This window comes from Arachis hypogaea, chromosome 14, assembly GCF_003086295.3.
Source record: "Arachis hypogaea cultivar Tifrunner chromosome 14, arahy.Tifrunner.gnm2.J5K5, whole genome shotgun sequence".
Taxonomy (NCBI): domain Eukaryota; kingdom Viridiplantae; phylum Streptophyta; class Magnoliopsida; order Fabales; family Fabaceae; genus Arachis; species Arachis hypogaea.
Window position 1 is genome coordinate 10,607,243 of NC_092049.1, and position 7,908 is coordinate 10,615,150.

A 7,908-nucleotide genomic window follows, 5' to 3' on the forward strand; every position below is an offset into this window, starting at 1 on the left:
ATTCTTCCCAATAGAACTTGCCAACTTTGACTAGACCCTTTCTTTTATATTCCTCTCTTCAATCAATAATTGATATAAATTTTTACAATATCTCTGACAGTCTACAAAATAGTTTATCCATTTAGAAGAAGGGATAGTACAACAGCAAACTTCGGATATACCAAGTCCATCCTTCAAACTTCCTCAACTAATTTCCGCATTTGAGAAGAAGGGCCTAGATATTAAAGATTTAGTGGCACTCTCAAGTGCATCCTTCAACCTTTCTTATGAATTTTGAACTTTGATTATGATAATGAGCTTTCGACTGTTTTAATTGTTTGTTAGTTTATGTTTCTAATATTTTTTTTTCACTTCAAGTGTTCATACAATCGGCCAAGGACAGTGTGCACTTTTTTGCCGTCCAAATTGCACAAATGATGGGCCATATCTCACGAACTTGAACCCGATAACCCTACTGTGTTTGATAATAATTATTCAACGTGGTAATGCACCATTTAACAGCGATGAAGTGCTCTTTAACACAAGAGGTGCACCAATAATTAATACAGACAATCTCTTACCATCTAACCAGACACTTTTCTTTAAGGCTTTTAAAGCCCTAATGATCAAGATGATAATGATCGTAGTTCTTGTTGACGAACAAGGAATTATAAGAAATCATTATAATTTTTTTAATATTTAAAAAAACTAAGTAAATATAAATAAAAATGCAAAGTGTTAGTTTAACTTTACATATGATAATATCTTTTTATTATACTATACAAAGTTAAACAAATACTTTGCATTTTTATTTACATCTACATAACTTTTTTAAATATTAAGAAAATTACAATGACTTCTTATAATTCCTTGTTCGCCAACAAGAACTTGATCATATTCATGTTGATCATTGATGCTTTAAAAGCCTCAAAGAAAAGTGTTTGGAAGGCAAGAGATTAATTGCATTAATTATTGGTACACCTCTTGTGTTGAACAGCACTTCATCGCTATTAAATAGTGCATTACCACGTTGAATAATTATTATCAAACACAATATGGGTTTTCTAATCCAAGTTCGTGAGATTTGTCCCAGGTGGCCCATCATTTGTGCAGTTTGGACGGCGAAAAAATGCACACTGTACTTGGCCGATTATATGAACACTTGAAGTAAAAAAAAGATATTATAAACATAAACTAACAAACAATTAAAACAGCCACAAACTCATTACCATAATCAATTTCAAACCTCATAAAAAAGGTTAAAAGATGGAACTGAAAATGCCACTAAATCTTTAATATCTAGGCCATTCTTCTTAAATAAATTTGTTGTTGTATTATTCCTTATTCCCGTTAGAACTTGCCAACTTTGACTAGATCCTTTCTTTTATATTCCTCTCTTCGTTCAATAATTGATATAAATTTTCACAGTGTCTCTTGCCAGTCTACAAAATAGTCTATCCGTTTGGAAGAAGGGATAGTACAATAGCTAAAGATTTAGTGGCACTCTCAGGTGCATCTTTCAACCTTTCTTATGAATTTTGAACTTTGATTATGATAATGAGCTTTTGACTGTTTTAATTGTTTGTTAGTTTATGTTTCTAATTTTTTTTCACTTCAAGTGTTCATACAATCGGTCAAGGACAGTGTGCACTTTTTCGCCGTCCAAACTGCACAAATGATGGGCCACTGGAGCAAATCTTACAAACTTGGACCTGATAACCCCTACTGTGTTTGATAATAATTATTCAACGTGATAATGCACCATTTAACAGCGATGAAGTGCTGTTCAACACAAGAGGTGCACCAACAATTAATACAGGCAATCTCTTACCTTCTAACCATACACTTTTCTTTGAGGCTTTTAAAGCCCTAATGATCAAGATGAGTATGATCGAAGTTCTTGTTGACGAACAAAGAATTATAAGAAATTATTATAATTTTTTTAATATTTAAAAAACTAAGTAAATATAAATTAAAATGTAAAGTGTTAGTTTAACTTTGCATATGATAATATCTTTTTATTACACTATACAAAGTTAAACTAATACTTTGCATTTTTATTTACATCTAAAAGTGTCTAGTTAGAAGGCAAGAGATTTCCTGCATTAATTATTGGTGCACCTCTTGTGTTGAACACCACTTCATCGCTGTTAAATAGTGCATTACCACGTTGAATAATTATTATCAAACACATTAGGGGTTTTCGAGTCCAAGTTCGTGAGATTTGTCCAGGTGACCCATCATTTGTGTAGTTTGGACGGCAGAAAAGTATACACTGTCCTTAGCCGATTATACTTGGAGTGAAAAAAAAATATTATAAACATAAACTAACAAACAATTAAAATAACCACAAGCTCATTACCATAATTTTATGTTGGTCAGCAATTTCAGGATAAAGATGAGGCTCTGTCATCGGCTGAGTATTCTGTTTGAGTCTTTGTCGGATCAAATCCGGGTCGTTTTCTCGGAGATTTTGTGGGGTATGAGAATTGGAAAAGCGATTCGAAGTCCTTATATAGCTGAGACCTGTGTAATTCGAACTACTAGATTCGAATTACTTGGTGAAGCGTCCAAATGTGTAATTCGAACTCTCCTAGTTCGAATTATACTCAATTCTAGTTTGAACCATGTAAGTTCGAATTACATTCGTCACGTGTTCCATCATTATTCGAGCTACCTTAGTTCGAATTATGTGTTATTGTAGTTCGAACCAAACTTGTTCGAATTATATAGTAATGTGTTTTGGCTCATTCGTGAAGCAATTTTCAATTTGGCTTATTCATGTAATTTCTTTCCACCCTTAGCTTAATTTTATTTTTTGCCCTTAATTTCATGATAGTAGGTTTTCTGTGTTAGGGGAAGGAGGCACATTATGATTTGGTAAAAATTTCTTAATCCAAAATCCAAATTGAGAAGTTCCTTATGTTTTATTGATTTTATAAATTAAAATGTACAATAAATATTGGTATTATACTATTATTATTTTTAAAATTTATTAATTTAATATTATTTTATGTTAGTTTTTAAATTGATTTTTTTATAAAAAAATTTTAGATATTCAATAAATACATATCGAAATTGTTAATATTCATTATACTACTACTACTACTACTACTAATAATAATAATAATAATAATAATAATAATAATAATAATAATAATAAAACCAATTTTAGGCTCGACTCTATATTTGGTGGTCCAAGATTCTCTGGTTGTTTAGTGCTAGGTTATCAAACTTCTAAATTCAGCTTGTCTCTTATAAGAAGTTTTTTTTGTAAATAGCAAGCTTGACGCTTGTATAGTTGTATCACATTTTTTTTTCTTGTTTGCTTTGCATTTAAGCTCATTAAATAATATTAAATGACATAGGCTTCTGATATTAGTATTTTGGTTTTTGAAAGCATATATTGATATGAGACTACACCTCATTACACCAATTATGGAATATTAATCCTTTTTTAAATGCTAGTGCTAGCAAGTTTTCTTATGAAATGGCTATATATGTATATTTGGAAAAAGTGAAAAACTAATGGCAAGATAAAAAGAGACTGGATATAATTAATAAGGATGTGAGAAATTGTTTTATTTTATTTTATTGATATGCAGAATTAAAAAATATTTTATAGTTTTAAAATATATATTTAATATGGATTATATGATCATTTATGCATTTTTATTGTTTTAACATAAATATTTCAAATATAATTGCAATTACTCCAATACCCTGCATTCTTGCAAATACGCATACTAATATGTATATCTATATGTTAATATGTGCATCTGATCATCTCTTCGTGATCTTGTTTCTTACCCTATTAATTATTGTTACTTTAAGGGTGTGTGGTTCAAGAATTAATTTTCATTACCAATAATATCTGTTCGGTAGGTCGGGTACCGGACGGTTCGGATTAGGACCCTGAGGTCAATGCTTCGGATGGTGGAGAAGCTCGTCTGGCCGGGGTTTCCAGGTTCCGGGTGAGCGAGGTCCCGAGCACTTCTGATGGAGAAGGGGGGGTGCCACCTGCAAAGACACTCCGACGCCCTTGTCAGAATATGTGCAGGCGGAGAGGGAATGATGTGAAATGTGACGTACCTCGGGGGGAGAGCCAGTCTCCCCCTTATATACATGTCAGTAGTGGGCCCTTCCAGTGGGCAGGCCCATACCCTCAAAGGCGTTGCCCCACGGCTGTGTGCAAGCCGTACGGGACGCGTGTTCGGGTCGGGTGGAGGACGCACCATTGGGCCGGCGAGGACTCGGGTCGGGTTGACCCGCGTGAGTTTCGGGCCAGGCCGTAACAGTGCCCCCGACGCGTCAGTGATGGCCGTGGGGGCCATTGGTGGCGCGTGATGTTTGCACTCGTGCGTTGTCGTTGGGTCGGCTGATCGTGGGTGGGACGCGTCTCTTGTGCGCGTGTCTCTTGATCTGCTGTGGCATTTGTTTGCCGTTTCGTTCTCCGCGCTGGGCATTTAATGCTCATAATTATTTGAAAAAACCCGTGCGTAAAGACTATCTTGCCCTTGCTTCCTTTCGCGCTTTTGGGGGTGGTTTTTAAACAGTTTTCTCCCTATCCACCCCCCACTCTTATCATTTCCAACTCCTTCTCTCCCTAACATCCAAAGTTTCCTGCGCGAACTCCTTCCTGCTTCAACTTCCAGCCCAGATTTCTTTCATCGTTCCAGGTAATCTTCTGATTTCTCTCTTCTGGTGTCTGCGTTATGCTCTGTTATTGTATGATTTTTTGTTTGCATCTACTGCATGGCTGGTTTTATATTTGTTAAGAGGTTTTTTCAGTGTTGGGATAGGTGGGTTAGGAGAGGGGTACCATTCCAGGATAGGCTTTTTTGGGTGGTTTGTGAGGTAGGCGTGGTTTTTAGCCGTATCTGGTCATGATTGAGTTGAAAAGGCGTAGTTTCTGAGTTTTTTCGGGCTCCCGACCTCATAGACTAACGGAGTGGTACCCCGCTGTAGGTATGCCTCGTGTTGTCTCCCGGTCTTCCGGATCCGCTGCGGCTTACGACCCGTATGCTTGGGTGACAGACGATATAAGGAGTTCACCCAACCAGATGGACTTGGAGGAATTGACGGAGTTCCGGCAAGCCGGTTACTTGTGTGGGGGTACTGACGAGGAGGCCAACTACGAGACCATTGTCCCGCTTCCTCGTGAGCGTATTTATGAGCTTAATTTTCATTCTCCTCGCGTCCCCGATTGGATTTGGTTTTACAAGTCCATGTTCACACAAGTCAGTGTTCGGATACCGTTCTCCGACTTTCAAATGGCGCTGCTGAACCGGATATCCGTCTGTCCGTCTCAACTTCATCCGAACAGCTGGGCTTCGATCCGCTGCTTCGAGATGGTCTGCGAGTACTTGGAGCTACCGGCGTCGGTGGACGTTTTTCTCTTTTATTTCAACCTTACCAACCCCTCCAAACAGGGGAAAGCAAGAAAAGGGTTTCTTTCTTTCCGTGCTGCCCAGGGTAGGAAGATTTTTAGCCTTTTTGAGGATTCCTACCATGGTTTCAAAGATAAGTATTTCAAGGTTCGTCCTGTCAAGGGTCGCCATCCCTTCTGGTTGTCGTTAGAGGGGGAGCGCCTTATCCAGACTTACTGGAGCTTCGGCGCGGGGTCGAATCCTTTTGTGAAAGTATCGTACAAGAGGTTGTCGGCTGTAGATAAGAATATAGCGAACGTTCTTCTCGCTATCTTTGAAAAGAATCCTGTGAATCCCCACCTTCTTATGGGTGAACGGGAGGCCGGCCGGAGCTATATTCGTGAGTTGCCTTTTTTGTTTGTCTATGTTTCTTTGTCGTTGTTCTTCTTCTTTCCAGTTTGACGACTAACGTTCTTGTTCTTTATTCTCAGTGGAAATGTCTGCCACCGTGACCGGTCTCGAGAACCTGATGAAGACATTTTTTGAGGCTAGTGATGATGAGAATGCCGAAGAAAAGGGGGTCGGCAAGTCGGAGGGTCCGTCAGGGGAAAAAGAGGGTCAGGCTTCCCCTGCCCCGGATACCGAGACATCGGGAAAGCAGGGCCTAGGGGGTCAAGTTTCTCCTACCCATGAGGAGGGACCTGCCGACGGGAAGGCGACCCTCTCCCCCCATCCAGATAGCGACGTGGAGCTTATCCACACTCCTAAGAAGCGAAAGATGTCTTCCAGCCCAGAGGGGGTCCTAACCGTAATGGAGAGGAATTTTTATGCCTCCAAGTTCATTGACTCCCAGTTGATACCCGGGACGGAAGAGCATTTTCATGCAACCGAGCTATCCGGACAGGCGAGGTGGATGTATCGCACCTTGCTTCGTGGGGCCGTGATAGCTCGGAAGGCTGAGTTTGAGCTATCTGGCATGGAGGCGCTTCGGAGGAAGCTTGAGTCTTCTGTTAAGGCGAATAACGACTTTAAGGCTCAAGTTGAGCTCCTCCAGGGTCAGCTGTCCGAGATGGGGCGAAAGCTTAATGCTGCTGAGGAGAAGTCGGCGTTTACTGCGGAGAGGTTGAAGGCATCCGATGAGACCGTGGCTCGGCTTTTTGAGCGTGAGATGACATTAGAAAATCAACTGAACGCCGCTCAGGGTCGAGTTGTCGCTTTGGAAAAGGAACGGGAGCAGGCCATCTCGGAGGCGAAGGCCGCTAAGGCAGAGGCCGTTGATCTTAAGAAGAAGCTTAAGGTGGCCAAGGAGCAGGGGAAGAATGCCATCTTGATGACCGAAGATGCTCTGAAGGCCCAGCTGAAGATTGCTGCTCCTGATTTCGAGATCTCGTCTATTGGTGTTTTCAAGACTATCCAGGACGGGAAAATTGTCGATATGCCGAGGAAGTGAAGTCTTGTAACTTAGGATATTTTGTAATGTATTTGTTGAACAACCCGTTGATGCTTTGTCGCTTTGTTTGCCTTGAACAATTTTACGTGTTCGTTGCGCATTTTGACACTTTGTAAGTTATCATCGTTTGATTGCTATGATTTCTTGCTTGTTTCATTATTTTGTCGTGTTGTCGTTTTCGTGTTACCGTTTATTCTCGGCGGGCTTATGTCTTGTGCCCGTCTTGCCGTTTTCGTGTTTGGTAGCAGTTCGGACCGGTTCGGTCGCGTAGTCGTTGAATTGGTTGAGGCCTATGAGCCGTCTGGCTCCCGGGGTGATCAGTCCCGGGGTGCCGTTTTAGATTTTGGTCACGAGGAACAGATATCAAGTAAGAGAGTTTTAACAAAAGATGAAAAATTTGAACAAGTAAAAATTACTCGACAATTGGGTAAGTATTTGACAAGGTAAGTAAACAAGTTGAATTAACATGTGGATGGGGCGAATACTAACTCTCTGGCTAGGCTCTCTGGTCGTTGAGCCGGTGGGTCAGGAGTAGAACCTCTTTAGGTTGCTTGCGTTCCATGTTCTGGGTATTTCCTTGCCGTCCAGTTTTTCGAGTTTGTAAGCGCCCTTGCCGAGTACCTCCCTTACCCTGTAGGGGCCTTCCCAATTTACCGCCAGCTTGCCTTCTCCTGGGGTCGGGACGCCGATGTCGTTGCGTCGCAGGACGAGGTCCCCTTCTTCGAAGTCTCGTTTGAGGACTTTCGCGTTGTAACGCAGGGCCATTCTTTGTTTCAGCGCCGTTTCTGTTAGGTGAGCCATCTCCCTTGTTTCTTCAATCAAGTCTTTCTCAACCGCTTCGCTCATGCCCGCGAGGAGTAGTCGGGGGCTTGGTTCGCCGATTTCAACTGGTATTACCGCGTCGACCCCATATGTTAGGCGAAAGGGGGTTTCCCCCGTGGCGCTTTGCTCGGTTGTCCGGTAGGACCATAAGACGGAGGAGAGTTCGTCGGCCCAGTTTCCCTTCTTGCTGTCTAGGCGCTTCTTTAGACCAAGAAGGATGACTTTGTTTGCGGCTTCTACCTGCCCGTTTGTTTGGGGATGTTCTACTGAGGAGAACTTTTGCTTTAT